The sequence below is a fragment of the Eubalaena glacialis genome, chromosome 18 (genome assembly GCF_028564815.1).
Source record: "Eubalaena glacialis isolate mEubGla1 chromosome 18, mEubGla1.1.hap2.+ XY, whole genome shotgun sequence".
NCBI lineage: Eukaryota > Metazoa > Chordata > Mammalia > Artiodactyla > Balaenidae > Eubalaena > Eubalaena glacialis.
In genome coordinates, this window is record NC_083733.1 from 57,280,913 (window position 1) to 57,297,711 (window position 16,799).

General features: G+C 47.1%; 1 long non-coding RNA gene across 1 annotated transcript; it reads right to left on the minus strand.

Moving 5' to 3' along the window:
• Nucleotides 1–9,090: 9,090 nt before the first annotated feature.
• On the minus strand, nucleotides 9,091–15,961 carry LOC133078588 (uncharacterized). Its single transcript, XR_009697908.1, has 4 exons — nucleotides 15,636–15,961; nucleotides 11,572–11,674; nucleotides 10,496–10,768; nucleotides 9,091–9,360 (listed from the first exon to the last, which is right to left on the minus strand). It is a non-coding gene; the product is annotated as an uncharacterized LOC133078588 (long non-coding RNA).
• Nucleotides 15,962–16,799: the final 838 nt, after the last annotated feature.

Sequence of the window (16,799 nt, forward strand, 5' to 3'; positions counted from 1 at the left end):
CTTCCTGACCATGCGGGGAGTCCAAAGGTCTCCTCCTCCCAGAAAGAACAAAAAGCCTGGGTGGGCATAGGCTCAGAGGACAGGGGACAGTCAGGAGTGGGGGAGTCCATTGGCACTGGAAAAAAAAAAAAACAATACAAAAGACTGTACCTGAGTCATTCTTCACCCACCTGTTAGTGTTAGGTTCTCACACTCAAATGCTTCAGGGACCAGGTGAGTGATGCTAGAGGGAAGCAGGTGCAGGATAAGAAAATCAAAGTACAAAGGTGAGGATACGCAACCAGGGACATTCTGCTTAAGGACTGGATGGAAAAGAGAGGGAAATGTCCCCATTTTAAATAATAATATTTTTTATAACCAACCTGTGGGTCTGGTCCATGAGATATCAATTTTAATCTTCCAGGTTCAGCTCAAGTTGCATAAATGGGGAACAGGGGCTCCTTCTTGACCTGACCCCTCATGAGCTTCAGGAAGGGTCGATTTCCCACTGGTGCCACATGGAGGATCATACCAATAGTGTCTACTCTACAGGAGTGCTGGTGGCGATTACATGAATCATTCTGTATGTCAAGTGCTTCGAACTTCACCTGGCATCTGGCAAGTGCTCAGTGATTGTTATCATAACCCGAGGCCTTCCTGGAAATGCCGAGCTCTGTGGTTGGTCAGATGGTGAGGGCAGATGGCTAGATCTTGTTCATCACCTGATCTTCCTCACCTGGGGGCCAGACTCTTTCCCCTTCAATGGGACAGTGAGAAACACTTAGCACAGGGACCTTGGCAGGGAGGGATGTCAGACTGTGAGAGGCTCAAAGCTCCACAAAGGGAAGATGGTTGCACAACTTTGTACTAAAACCCACTGAATTGTACACTTTAAATGGGTGAGTTGTAGAGAACAAATGTATGGACACCAAGGGGGGAAAGTGGGGGGTGGTGGTGGGATGAATTGGGAGATCGGGATTGACATATATACACGAATATGTATAAAATGGATAACTAATAAGAACCTGCTGTATAGCACAGGGAACTCCACTTTGCTGTACAGTAGAAACTAACACAACATTGTAAAACAACTATACCCCAATTAAAAAAATAGTAATAAATGGGTGAGTTGTATGGTATGTGAATTGTAGCTCAATGAAGCGGTTAAAAAGAAAAAGAAACTCTACAAAGGGAGTCAAGAAGTGACCCTTCAGCTGATACAGGGACCCTGGCCCAAACACTGACCTGTCATTCATTCATTTAACAAATATTTTCTATATAATATCTGCTTTGTAATAAGCGAGTGTTGAGAACACAAACTTTAGCCCAGCCTTAAGAGGTAGGAGCTAGGGAGGGCTCTTGGAGAAGATGCCTGAGCTGAGACCTGAACAATATGGGGAAATGAACCAGACGAAGCAGTGGAAGAGGGTGTTCCAGGTGGAGGGAACAGCATCAGCAAAGGCCTACAGGTAAGGAAGGCAAATATCCTTTAAATGCCCCCTCCCCTTTCTTTTGTATGTCAGCCCTTGTGTTGGACAATGCTGGTGACATTTTTAGTGCCCAAGAAATCCCTGGTCCCTGCCTTCACGGAGCTCCAGTGAGGGACAAAGATGCATTGCCAGACATGACCATTTGTGCTGGGATGGGAGAGGCACAGGAGAGGGGTCAGGGCTGGGATAGGGAAGATCAGAGGCTGTGGGTTTCCAGAGGAGGCACCTGAGCCAGTCTGAGAGAACATCAGGGAAGGCTTCCTGGAGGAAGAGAGAGAGTTCTGAACAGTCTCTGTTCAAAGATCTCTTTGAGAATCTGTTGAAAGCGCTGGACATTCACAGAAGAAAAGCACACAAACGTTGTAGGCAATTCCCAAATACTCCCATTCCCTCAAGGGCCTGTGCCTGGGCAGCCGGTAGTTATCCCATTACCCTCCACAACCATCTTGCTGTATAAATGTCCCAGGAATGGGGACTGGGATAGCCAACAGTGCTGGAAAACTTTGAGTTGGAATTTCAGTATCCTGGGTGTGGGGTGGGGTTTTGAGAGCCCAAAACTTCCCTCTCACCCCGCGCCGGGACTGGAGGGTGAGCCAAAGAGCTAGCTTTTTCCTGCCTACATCCTCCTCACTAACCTCTAGCCCCGGCGCTGTGGGGTCCTTGGCACGTGCCGGGACCAGCGCGTTCTCCTCTGGAATGTCCAGAGGGAAATAGTCCAGACTGTCACCACGCTCGCCAGACAAGCGCCGCAGCGCCCCCTGACGGTCACGGAGTAAGCGCGTCCCAAGCCGCCCGCGCCCCCTAGTGGCTGATGCTTATACAGTCATCAGCGAGCACCGACCTCCGGTTCCAGCCTTTTGTCTGCTGACTGCAGTCATCATCGTCGCCGTCAACGTCATTTTCTTCTTCTTCACCACCACCACCACCACCACCACCATCATCATCATCATCATCGTAGCTAATACATAAACAGTGCATCCTATGTGCCAGGCACTGTGCTGCTTTATACATATCACCTCATTTAATCCTCACATCAGCCCTATGAAAGGGGTTCTGTTACATTTGCATTTTCCTCATTTGAAGCACGGAGAGGTAAGGAAACTACTCACCCAAGATCACACAACTACTAAGTGTCAGAGCCTGGATTGAACATAGGCAATTTGTCTCCGGAGTTCATTTTCTGAACAGTTCAAAAATAATCATGAAGCGAAGTAATATGATGGTTTGGGATTGCTTCAAACAGCTGTGTGTTAGAGTGGAAAGAACCTGGGTCCCTGGATCACCACGTTGCCAGCCTGGATCATTTCAGCTGTGGGTATTATGTGAGAGAGTATTATGTGAGAATAAACTTTTTTACTTGTCATCATATTTTTTTTTTTTTTTTTTTTTTTTTTTGCGAGGGCTTTCTCTAGTTGTGGCAAGTGGGGGCCACTCTTCATCACGGTGCGCGGGCCTCTCACTATCGCGGCCTCTCTTGTTGCGGAGCACAGGCTCCAGACGCGCAGGCTCAGTAGTTGTGGCTCACGGGCCTAGTTGCTCCGCGGCATGTGGGATCTTCCCAGACCAGGGCTCGAACCCGTGTCCCCTGCATTGGCAGGCAGACTCTCAACCACTGCGCCACCAGGGAAGCCCCAAGTCATCATATTTTGAAGTGTCTTTGTCACCACGTTGCCAGCCTGGATCATTTCACCTGTGGGTATTATGTGAGAGAGTATTATGTGAGAATAAACTTTTTTACTTAAGTCATCATATTTTGAAGTGTCTTTGTGGTAGCGACTCAGCTTTTATCCTAAAACAAGGGCACCAGAATCACCTGGAGGGCTTGTTAAAGGGCAGATTGCTGGGCTCCGCTCCCAGTAAGTCTGGAGTAGGGACCTAGACTTTGTATTTCAAATAAATTCCCAAGAGCTGCTGCTGATTTGGGGGCCAGGATTTGAGAACCACTGCCCCCAGGAATGAGGAATGCAGGTCCTTACTGGGTGCTGCTTTGTATGCCCAGCATTTATTCTCTCTCTTTGGGAGTACTGCCTTCTTCCCTCGGAGTCCACACGGCTGATCCCACCGGAAGACTCCAGGCCTGGCCAATGAGTGAATCCCTGCCCTTGGCCTTTGCAGTTGGTTCAGGATTGGGCGTGTCCCTGAAGTCGGACCAATGGGAGTCAGTCCTGGAACCATTGCGGGATTGTTGGGGAGGGCCCTCGTAGGCTCGCCGTACTGGAAGGGCATAGGCCTGGAGCACTGGGGGCTCCCCTGAGGGAAGAGCTAGTCTGAAAGTGAAGCCAACACAAGGGAAAACAGGGCTGGGAGATGAACAGAGAGACTGTTCCTGACGTATATCATCTGTGCCTCTGGGTCCAGTGAATCCCCAAAATGTTTCAGGAAGTTGACATTTTCCTTTACATCCTACATCAAATCTATCAGCAAATTCTGTCAACTCTGCCTATAAAAGATGTCTTGTCCTGTATTTTTTAAGCGAAGTATACTTATGTACAATATTATATGTTACAGAGGTACAATATAGTGATTCACAATTTTAAAAGGCTCTACTCCATTTATAGTTATTATAAAATATAGGCTGTATTCCCTGTGTTGTACAATACATCCTCTTGTCCTGTATTGGAGGAAAAGTTATGCTATAAATTAGAACATTATTGGGTCAATGACAAAACTGGAATACAAATAGTAGAGTAGGAAACTTTTGCGTGTTAATGTTAAATTTATGAACGTTAGTCATTGTACTGTGGTTATGTAAAAGAATATCTATATTCTTAGAAAATGCACACTGAACTATTTAGGAGTAGAAGGCCATGTCTATGTATCTTAGCTTCAAATTATACAACTCCCCTTCCCCCCACAAACATAACAGAGCAAATTCTTTTTTAAATACTTGTTTATTTATTTATTTGGCTGCGCCGGGTCTTAGTTGGGCCATCTAGTTCCCTGACCAGAGATTGAACCCATGCCCCCTGCACTGGGAGCGTGGAGTCTTAAACACTGGACCACCAGGAAGTCCCCAGAGCAAATGTTAAAGAGGGTAAAAATGTTAACAAGAAATGAACCCAAGTAAAAAGTATATGAATGTTCTTTATGCTATTCTTAGTCTTGCAAATTTGTGTAAATTTGAATTTATCTCCAAAAAAAAAAAAGCTTAAAAAATTTTTTTTGAGATCTAAAATTCTGGACAACAATATCAATATAAGTAGAACTGGGGAGATAAAGTGCTCTATGATCCAGGTAGTGTTTGGTCTGAAGATTAAACTTTTAATTAAACTTCAGATCTGATTTTTTACAGTGTGCATGATAAAATTTCAAGGATTACTACTGAAAGAATAGAAATGGTGCCTAGATTCCAAATTAGTGGAGGGAAAAGGAAGAGTGAGAAAACAGAAGACAAAACAAACAAACAAAAAACGCAGTCATTGGGCTTCCCTGGTGGTGCAGTGGTTGAGAATCCGCCTGCCAATGCAGGGGGCACGGGTTCGAGCCCTGGTCTGGGAAGATCCCACATGCCGCGGAGCAACTGGGCCCGTGAGCCACAACTACTGAGCCTGCGCGCCTGGAGCCTGTGCTCCGCAACAAGAGAGGCCGCGATAGTGAGAGGCCCGCGCACCGCGATGAAGAGTGGCCCCCGCTCGCCACAACTAGAGAAAGCCCTCGCACAGAAACGAAGACCCAACACAGTCAAAAATAAATAAATAAATAAATAAAATTTAAAAACATCAACAACAACAACAAAAAAACGCAGTCACTTCAAAGAAGCCTTAATGAGGGTGGGGGGGGAAGCATAGAAAAAAATGGGGACAATAAAATCACACAGTGAGATGGTTGGAGTGAATAAAATATATCACTAATCACACAGAGAAAAAGTGTATTCTGAGCCTAAACACTTCCGACGACCCCCCAGGCTTCCTGCTCCCACCCCTGCCCCCCGAGTCCCTTTCTCAAGCAGCTCGAGGGACTCTGAACGCCCAGGTCAGGTCCAGTCCCTCCCCTGCTCCATCTCACTCAGAGTAAAAGCTGGAGCCCCCTCTGTAGCCCACACGACTCTGCAACATCTGTTTCTGGTTTCGTCCCCTCCTTCTCCTCCCCGCTTAGTCCTCTCCAGGCACATGGATCTCCTCATTGTTTCTCTAAAACACCAGACATGTTCTCACCTCAGGACCTTTGCACTGGGTGTTCCCTCTGCCTGGGAGACTCTTTCCACTTGGCTCACTCCCTCACCACCAATGGAGAACGGATAAATAAACTGGGTACAGCCACACAGCGGGATCCGCAATGAGAACAACCTATGACTACACGCGATTACAAGAATGAGTCTCACACTGCGTTGAGTGGAAAAAGCCAGATACTCGAGATAATATATATTCTGATTCTATTTACATCAAATTCAGGACAGGAAAAAACAGTCTATGCCGTCAGAAGTCAGAATGAGGGTGACCCTGATGGGAGGGCAGACGTGCTGAAAGGAGCCAAACTGTTTCTTGGTCTGGGAGCTGGTGACCGAGGTGCATTCAACTGGCGGAAATTCACCCTGCTGAACACTTATGGTCTGTACTGTTTTGCATGCGCGTCGACTTCAATAAACAGCTTAAAGAAACAAAACAAACGAAAACAAAATGGAATGAACCTCCGTGTTCCCACCACCCAACTTAAGAAACAAGACATTTCCAGCCCTCAGGTCCCTCTCTCCCAACACAATGTGCTTTTATACCCGCACACCCTGCCCCGCCGCCTCAGTTCCTTTCTTCAGCTTGCTAAGCACATCTTCCCACTCAGAACTCAGGCAGCGAGCGGGCCGGGGCCAGGGCACAAGGCCGGGGAGGGGATGTATGCGGAGGGGGTCTTGTAAAGGGAGAAGGAGGGATGGGATTTCTGAATCCCATCCAGGCAGCGGGAAGTAATGCTCCTGCGATACCCTTGCCCTTAGTACTGATGGGGGGGGGGGTCGCTTTGCAGCGTGCCCCCCAAGTGCTCAGGGCCCAATGTCTGGACGGCGGGACTCAGCGCTGAGACTCCCTGTAAAGTAGCCACTGGAAATGCAACTTGCTTGCACGCTCTCTCTTGGTTTCTCTCTGTGTCTCTTTCTCTCTCCCTCCCTGTCTCTCTTCCTCCCTCCCAATCTGTCTCTCCTCAAGAAGAAAAAAACACAATTATTTACATGAAGTGTTATTACATCAGACTGTAACCAAAGGATCCAAGTTCCAACTTTGAATCTTTCAATAAACTTTGAATAAATAGCAGTGCTACTTTTTTTTTCTTTTTGTACTGTAATATTTATTTTTAAATTCTTTTTTATTGGCACGATTATATATATATGAGGTTTGAGAACAGTTCAGCCTTTGCATCTCTTTTCTGGCCATTAATATTGTTTATTTCATTTCCTGATTATTATGGGAAATAATCTTGTATAGGGAATGGAGGCACTTGGCAGGTCTCTGTGATATCCAGGGACACACCAGAGGGTGTGGTGACATTTAGGAAGCTGGGGGGTGTGGGCGGAGCGTGCTGAGTGGGCCCAGGTGACCCAAGGGAAGGCTGGAGGCCAGGCAAGCACCCAGATGGGACAGGCCCTGTGGACTCTGGGCTGGAGGAGGGGGTGAATTCCAGTCCCACGGAAAGTAGAAACCACAGAATGCAGAGTCACGTTGGCTGTGAGGGCGAGGGAGGAGAGGATATAAGGAGATGGCTCAGCCTGGGGGGCTGAGAATAAAGAAGGAAGGGCAGGTCAGACTAAGCACTGCTATCACTGAGAGCTTCCTGGGCACCCTTCCTTACTCACTGGGTCCTCACAGCACCCACCTTACAGATGAGGAAACTGCCTCTCCAAGAGAGGAAGACCCCCAAGCCAGAGAGCAGGACTGGAGCCCAGGTCTCCTACCTAACCCTGTGCTTTGAAATCTTAGATAACTTCAGGGCTTCCACCACCTCCGATTACTGCTTTTCTCCTCCCATTAGAAAAAAAGAAAAAATACAGAAACATAAAAACCAAACGCACTTGATTACAAAGCCTGAGGGAATTTTTGGAGTGACAGAACTGCCATGAATCCTGCTTGTGGTGGTGGTTATACAATTCTATGCATTTATTAAAATTTATAAAACGGTGTACACACACACACACACCCATGGATGACTTTTATTGTTTGTAAATAAGAATATTTAAAAAAAACCAAACAGTGAATGTACTTTGTCTGTATCTCAATTCAAACAGAACCACTGTAAAGATATGTTTTTGAGACAGTTGGGGGAAACCTGAATAAGGACTGGCTGTGAGATGATATTTAAAATTTTGTTAATTTTGTTAGATGTGATAAGGCTTTGGAGTTATATAAGGAAATGCAGCCCCCCCCCTTTACTTTGATGTTCATTGTGGTATCTAAGAACGGACATGGGCTTCCCTGGTGGCGCAGTGGTTGAGAATCTGCCTGCCAATGCAGGGGACACGGGTTCAAGCCCTGGTCTGGGAAGATCCCACATGCCGCGGAGCAACTGGGCCCGTGAGCCACAATTACGGAGCCTGCGCGTCTGGAGCCTGTGCTCCGCAACAAGAGAGGCCGCGATAGTGAGAGGCCCGCGCACCACGATGAAGAGTGGCCCCCGCTTGCCACAACTAGAGAAAGCCCTCGCATGGAAACGAAGACCCACCACAGCCATAAATAAATAAAATAAATAAATAATAAAATTAAAAAAAAAAAAAAAGAATGGACATGATGTCCATCACTTGTGGTTTTTTTTAAAGTATTTCCAAATAGAGGGGAAAGGTGATGAAATAGCAAAATGTTGACAGTTCTTGAAGCTGAGTGACGGGCCCATGTGAGTTTATTGTCTCTCTGCTTTTGGTAGCTGTTTGGAAATGTTCATGACCTACGTTAAAATTTTCGAAAATAAAATTAAAAAGAAGAGTTCGTTGTTGGTTAAGCACAATTTCGAAAATACAGAAAACTAGAAAGACAAAGATACCTCTTCCCCAATCCCACATCACTACTGTAGTTAACATTTTGATGTATTTCCTTTCAGCCTTTTCTATTTTATTCAGGCTTGAGAAGTGGGGTGTGTGTGTGTGTGTGTGTGTGTGTGTTTTACATAACTGTGTGAGCAAATTGTTTATACAGTCCTGCTTTTTCCCTTCTTAAAACATAAGCTGTTCCCTTGTTAAAACATCTTTGCATAAACACAATCTCTAATGTTTGCATGGTGTTTACTCAAAAGGGCAGTGTTGCCAGACATTGAAGCTGTTTCCAATTTCCTCCCATTATAAATAATGCCTCGATGCACATCCTTGTGCGTCCCAGTGGTGGGATTGCTGGGCCAAAGGGTGCGGATCCCCTGGCAGCTCACAGTCAAAACCTCCATAGTGTTTCTGCCTGACCCGAAGCTGAAATGACCTCATACGGTTAAAGTGAGATTTCACTGCTATTTGTTATTTCCTAAAGGTTTGATTCATGACTAGAGTTCATTAGAGGGTTTTTTTTTCTTCCCCCAGTTGTAGGAAACAGAAATCCATTCACTCTAGCACATGTCAAAAGGGGGTTGCGTCAGTTGGCAAGTAAAGCTAATATTCAGCTTTTTTAACCTAAAACAATAAAAGAGCCAGGTATTTTACCAGCAAAATGGGTTTATTTGGGAATAGCAGAGAATTACAATTTGGGACATGGATTCTATGGTAAGGCACAAGCAAGTGGGGAGAACAAAGGAGAGGGACATTCTTTTATAGAGGAGAAGGGAGAGTTGGGAGGGGATGTTATAAACAGAGTCCAGTGGAAGAAACTGGGAGCTTGAAGTTTAATCGCTTTTCTTTGGCAGAGTTGTAACAGCCTTTTAGTGGCTGGACCATTGCTGGGCAAGAAGAAATTCTTCCTTCCTCCTGATGGGTAGTAAAGCAGTAACCTTCTTCCTGTTGAAAATAGAAAGGTACATCTCTTCCTGTCCTGTCTATAATTGCCCTAGAGAGGCAGGGCATGACAGCTCCCCCTTCTGGCCGCCCAACTTCATTTTAAATGAGGCTTCCGTTTATTAATTTTCACAGCTTGGACAAGCTATCTTGCTACGTTGATTGTTGAGATACTAAATAAATTATTTCTGTATTGGTTGGTAAATCATGCTGCCTCAAGATCTGCACATTTTCCACACTGTGACCACTCTAACTTCCCCTTCACCCCACTTCCCAGACCTCCCAATACAGGGGGGAAAGAAGCCTTAATATCAGGCACAGCAATGAAGCCTTCTGACCGCTCAGTGCCCACATCACTGGTTGTTAAATATTTTGATTAATCTTGGACACAAGCAACAGAAAAGCTGACTCAGATGGCTTAAACTGTAAAGGAAATTTGTAACTGGAAATTCCACACTTGGCTGGCTTCAGCTAAAGCTGACACATCTGTTCAGCAGTGTCACCAAGGACCCCATTTCTTTTCATCCCTCTGCCCCACCTTTTCCATCGGCAGTTCCCAAGACAGCTGCCAGCAGCCTTTGGGCCAGAGGGACCCTCATTCATATCCCCCAGGTAAAGGGGAGCACCTTTGTCTCAGATTTCCCCAACAAAGTAATAAGGCTGGCTCTGATTGTCCAGCGGAGGTCACACGGCCGTGCCAGAGCCAATCACTGTGGCCTGGGGTGGACCCAAATGCCCAGACTGGCTGAGCCAAGTCATATGTTCCTCAACAGTAATGCCCTTTGCTTGAAGCCACAGCCGAGGTTCAAGTTCCGTTTTTATCCAATTCCCGATGTCCTCCCTGCCTTGCTTCCCGTAAAACAGAGATAGTAATGGCATTCACTTCCTAGGGCTGCTGTGAGGATTAAATGAGTTCATTAATGCCAAGCACTTAGAATGGTGCTCATACACAGAAAGCACTTAAATATTAGCTGCTGTTATTGTCAACAGATGTCTATTCTCAGCTCTCCAGGCTGCAATTCTCTGCAAGCTCCTTATTTTCTGTACTCCACCCTCTTTCTAGTTACCATTGCTAGATAACAAATCTCTCTAAAACACGGTGGCTTAAAGCAACAACAGTAAGCCTTTTATCTCTCACCATGTCTGTGGTCAGATTTTTGGGAAGGGTCCAGCTGGGCAGTTCTGCCTTGGGATCCCATATGGATGTAATTAGCTGGTGGCTGAAGCTGGGACAGTGGGGTGTCCCAGTTGAGGTACCAGCTGGGGGTGTGTGGGCAGCTCTCTCTCTCTCCTTGTAGTCACAGGGCTTCTCCACGTGGTCTCTCCATGCGGGCTGGTTTGGGCTTCCTCTAATCATGGTGGCCTCAGGGCAGTCAAAGTTCTTGCATGGCAGCTCTGGTCTTCAGTGTCTCTGTTTCACGGAAGAGGCAGAAACAGCCTCACCTCTTCTGATCTAGCCTTGGGGATCATGCAGTATCACTTCTGCAACATGCTACTGGTTACAAGCAACTCACAAGCCTGCTCAGATCCAAAAAGAGGGCAGGCAAATCCCACTTCTCGTGAGAAAATGACAGTGAACTAGGCGAAAAACGTCCTGGTAATAGTATGAAAATAATTTTAACTTTGTGCACAATAGGTCTTTGGGACTCCCAGGGTACCCTGGACCAAACTTTGAGACCTGTTCTAAAGGCATTTATAAGGCTGGGATGGCTAGACATTCAAAACGTGCTGCAGTGTACAGGACAACGCAGCCTCAAATGTCCAAAGTGCCCCTTTGGATGGATTGGTATCTCTTTGATCCAGTTATCTGGGACCTGGAGTGGGGTCTCTTGCATATAAACAGGGTTGGGGGGGATGTGTGGTGGGGGAGGCATCTCAACTACAATGTTCAACTTGGTACTAAATGCTGGAAACTGGGAGTTCCCTGGTGGCCTACCGGTCAGAATTCTGGGCTTTCACCGTGGGGGCCCGGGTTCAATCCCTGGTCGGGAAACTGAGATCCCGCAAGCCACGCGGTGCAGCCAAATAAATAAATAAATAAATACTGCAAAACTCAGACATACAAAGAGACTCTGGAGCTACTGCCTAGGTTCTAATTCTCACTCCATCACTTCCTTGCTGTGCGACTCTGGGCAAGTTCCTTAACCACTCTGTGGCTCAATCAGGAAATGGAGACAATAACAGTATCCACCTCCCAGGGTTATTATGACTTACCTTGGCTCATAGTAAGTGTTACAAGAGTGTTTTCTCTGAGTATTACTGTTACTCCAGTGACCATTCACATCCAAGAGGCCATCGATGGTAAGATGCGTTGTTACTTCAAATCACCAGGAGAGAAAAGATAACTGCCAGTTAAACTATAACACACGAGCGTTGTAAGCTGCATTCTGATTGCAGAGGTGGTAACAAGCAGGGGAGGAAGGGGTCAATAAAATATGGGTTTATCGTGTGCACATGTGCACGGAAGAATTTAGCAGTAAGGACGTCCACCATAGCACTGTTTATAGCAGCAAATCATGCTCAAACTCCCACAACCACGGATCAATCACACTAGTTATGGGGCAGCCACAAAATGTGAATGAAGGCTTTTTCAAAGATTGTTCCAAAACCCTGCGGCTCCTCAAAAGTGAATCTCCCTCTTTCTCTTTCATTCTTTCTCATCTCCTCTCTCTATCCCATCCTCTATCTCTGTCTCTCCTCTATGGGTGCATAAAGTAAATAAAAAATAGAGCTCTTCTACAAAGAAAAATCTCTGGAGGGAATCCCCTGGTGGTCCAGCGGTTAGGACCCCGAGCTTTCACTGCCGAGGGCCCGGGTTAGATCCCTGGTTGGGGAACTAAGATCCCACAAGCCGCGTGGCACACCCCACCCCCCTGCAAAAAAAGAAAAAAAAAATCTCTGGAAAAATATGCCCGACCCAATCTAGTGCCTTCTGACCCAACTGCCTGGAGAATGAAATGTGGGCTCCAGGCTGACCGGCTCCCAATCCCAGCCTGGCCCATCTCCCACAGGCCTCTGCCATCCATCGCACAGCTGGAGCCAACCTGAACAGATGTAGCCAGAGAGGGGCCTTGTCTTCACCTACTGTCCATGTGCCCACCTGTCTTCCAACGAACACATCCCTGGTGTCTCTGGGGTCTGGACAGGGCCCAGCCCTCTCCTCAGAGTCCCAGCCCCACCTTCCAACACCTTCAGGATAAACTGATTTTTGGAGGTCAGGCAGGTCTCACTGTTTAGCCTGATCCTTACATTCAATTCTCTCTGTTGAAATACCTGGTGTGGTTTCTCTTTTCTCTTTTTTTTAAAAATGTATTTTTAAATTATTTATTTATTTATTTATTTGGTTGCGCCAGGTCTCGGCTGCAGCAGGTGGGCTCCTTAGTTGTGGCAGGCAAACTCTTAGTTGGGGCATGCATGTGGGATCTAGTTCCCTGGCCAGGGATCGAACCCGGGCCCCCTGCATTGGGAGTGCGAAGTCTTACCCACTGGGCCGCCAGGGAAGTCCCTTCTCTTTTCTTGACAAGCCTCTGACTGACACCGAGTATGTCTTTCCCAAACTGTCAACATTCCCCTTCACACTTGTCCTCCTCCACCACCAGAGTCTTCCCCATCTCACACCAGAGCTGCACTTTCCCCTGAGGAACTCAAGCCAGGAGCTTGGGCAACATGGAGGGCACCTTCCCCTCCTCACTCCACAGAGCCAACCCATCAATGAGTTGTGCTTACCTCCAAAACAGATGCTCCCCCCGCCTCCAACGTTTTATTTTGAAAATTTCTAAATGTGCACTAGAGGGACTTCCCTGGTGGTCCAGTGGTTAAGACTCCGAGCTCCCAATGCAGGGGGCCCGGCTTCGATCCCTAGTCAGGGAACTAGATCCTGCATGCCACAACTAAGATCCTGCATGCAGCAACTAAGACCCAGCACAGCCAAATTTAAAAAAAAAAAAAATGTGCACAAGAATTGCAAGAAGGACTTCCCCGGTGGTGCAGTGGTTAAGAATCCGCCTGCCAATGCAGGGGACACGGGTTCGAGCCCTGGTCCGGGAAGATCCCACATGCCGCGGAGCAACTAAGCCCGTGTACCGCAACTACTGAGCCTGTGCTTTAGAGCCCACGAGCCACAACTACTGAGCCCACGTGCCACAACTACTGAAGCCCGCACACCTAGAGCCCGTGCTCTGCAACAAGAGAAGCCACTGCAATGAGAAGCCCGCGCACCGCAACGAAGACCCAATGCAGCCAAAAATAAATAAATTAAAAAAAAAAAAAAAAAAGAATTGCAAGAAAAGAAAGTCAGACAGAGAAAGACAAATATCACATGATATCACTTGTATGTGGAATCTAAAAAAATGATACAAATGAACTTATTTACAAAACAGAAATAGACTCACAGATACAGAAAACAAACTTATGGTTACCAAAGGGGAAAGGAGGGGGAGGGACACATTAGGAGTTTGGGATTAACAGATGCACACTACTATACATAAAATAGATAAAAAAAACAAGGACCTGCTGTATGGCACAGGGAACTATATCCAATATAATAAAACAAAAATCCAAAAAAGAATATATTTATAAAACGGAATCACTTTGCTGCACACCTGAAACCAACACAACATTGTAAATCAACTGTACTTCAATAAAACATTGTTTGTTTAAAAAAAAAAACAATTGCAAGAAAAGTATAAGGGATATCCACATATTCTTGATAGAGATTCACCAGTTTTAACAATTAGCTCTCTCTCTTTCTAGATAGATAGATAAATAGATATAGATATAGATACAGATATTGATAGAAAGTGAGAGTGAGATGACTAATTGTTAAAAACTGGTGAATATATATCGATAGCTATGTATATAGATATCTATAGGTAGAGAGTTGTAAATAGAAAAAGGTCTATTTGAGAATTGCTTGCAGTCATTTTGTGACATTTCACCCTTAATATTTCAGCAGACATGTCTCAAGAGCAAGGACATTCTCCTTCACAAGCACAATACCATTATCACACCAGGAAACTTTAAGATTAATATAATACTATAGTCCATATGCAAATTACCCCAACTGACCCACTAAGGTCCTTGACTTGATATCTTGATTTTATCTCCTAATCACTCTCTCCCCTTCCCATTGCTCCTGCCCTAGACTAAGTCATCATCACCCCCCCAACCCTAACTCTCACCCTTGCTGGCCTCCACATAATCCATTCTCCTCGTGGCAGTCAGAGTGAACCTTTACACAATGTAAATCAGATCATGTCACCCCCCTGCTGAAAATTTCCAGTGGTTTCCCGTCCTTCTTAGACCAGAAGGCAAACTCTTGCCATGGCTTACAACCATTGAATCACATATCTACTTGCTTATTTCTTTTTTTTAATCCTCTCATTAGAATATTAACTCCAACAAAGAGAGATTTTTTCTTTTTCCCCCCACTGCTATATCCTTAGGGCCTAGAACAGTAGCGGGCACAGTGTTCAATACATATTTTTGAATGAAGGAATGAGCAAGCAAATATATCTTCCCATTAGCCATCGTCCCAACCAGACTCTGAGGTCCCTGAGGGCAGGGCCTGTGTGTGTCATTGTGTATCCTCAGCACACAATACCTGATAGAAGCAAGTATTCCGAAAATGCTTGTAAAATGAAGAAAAGAATACATAATGAAGGGAAGTAATCAGTGATTGCCTGCGGCTGAGGCTGGGAATGGGAATGGGAATTGACTGCAAGTGGGCACAAGTGGTCTTTTTAGGGTGACGTTAATGTTCTAAAATTGGATTGTAAAAAATAAATTAAAAAAAATTGGATTGTGATGATGGCTGTACAACTCTGCAGAATCAATCACTCAGCATCATTACATCACTTAAAACAGGTGAATTTTATGACATGTAGAATACACCTCAACAAAACTGTTAAACAAAACTAATCAAAATATGTGTGAGGGACTAAATGAATGCTCCCTAGGAGGTGCCCTGCAGGTCGTCTGAACCTTACTCTGCGCTGCCCTGGGCGATGCTGGGGACACAGTGGTGACTAAGACAGCTCTTGTCCCTGGCTTCACAGGCCCAGTGACAGCCCAGAGGGTCAGGGCCAGAATGGATGGAGGAGACACAGGCACAGGGGTCAGGGCCAGCATAGGGGAAGCACAGGGGGGGGATGTCTGAGATCTCGATGGGAGGAATCTGGGAGCACTTCCTAGCGGAGTGAACGCCTGAGCCAGACCCTGAAGGATGATGTTGTCCATGACAGTGACGCTAGTTTTTTTTTTTAAACACTTTTTTCTACCTTAGCATAGGTCTGGCGGGTCTCTGCTGCAGCCCACGAATCCGGCCATTCCGCGGGTTCCGGAGGACAGGGCCACACGGGGGTGCTGTTCTACTGCGCTCGGGGAGACTCTACCGTGATCCCCTGGGTCTTGCAGGAGCCCGAGGTCCGAGCGGCGCCTTGAGGGCGGGGGGTTGTTTGTCGGGGGAATGTTTCCGAAGAGACAGAGGCAACACGGGAGGCGAGTGGCCCTTCGTAGGGTGGCGGAAGCAGCGCCGGGGAGCAGCAGCTCGCGAGTGGGGCGGGGTCTGTTCTTGGTCCCCGGGAGGCCGCAGCGCAGCGCGGAGCTTTCCAGAGAGCTCCGAAAAGGGGCGGGGCGCTAAGCGCAGTCTGGCGTGGAAGGTTCCAAAATAGTCCGCGCCGCCCGGGGTGGTTCCTGGAGAGGAGGCGCCTGGGGGGCGGAGCTTTCCAAAGCCAACCAGGAATGGGGCGCTGCAGCCGCCTGAGCTGGACGTCGCCCTAAGCAAGCCCTCTATGGGGGCGGTGGGGGGAGTGCATCACGTGGTGTTAGGTGGAACGAGGCTACTGGGTTGGGCCGGTGCGTTAACTCCGCGTCCCCGGGTCTATTCTGAGAGAGCCGAAGCTTGGGGGAAGTGAGAGTGGGAGGTTAATCCCAGATCCATGGTCTCTGTGGAGAGGGAAGCGCCGTGAAGAGCGAGAGTTTCCATCGGGCGTGGGAGGGAAGATGGGGAAACTGGCTAAGAGGAGTCCGTGGGAGGTCCTCGGGAGATAAGGGATCCGTGGAACTCCGCGGGCCCAAAACATCTGCTTCTACGGGGATTGGGGTGTGTGTGGGGGGGGTAGGGGGGGTGGGCACGGAGGGGTGTCTGAGAAAGACTGCTCTGGGCACAGCGAAGAATGGTTTTGTGTAAAGATCAGCCTCTGGCATGGAAGACGGTCTTGACTCTGTCCCTGATGTTCTGTGTGCTGCGTGGCCTGTTTCTCCATCAGTCCAGTAGTTCGAATCATCTCCAAGTCCTAGGCCTTTTCTGCCCCTCTCACTCGCCAGCGGTTTGTAGCGGTGAATTGCTGAGATTGCCTCTTCTCTGGCCTTGTGCCTGAACACCAGAGTGACCGAGACAGCCCCAGACCCACCCCTCACTCACAGTCCAGTGGGGGGCCAGA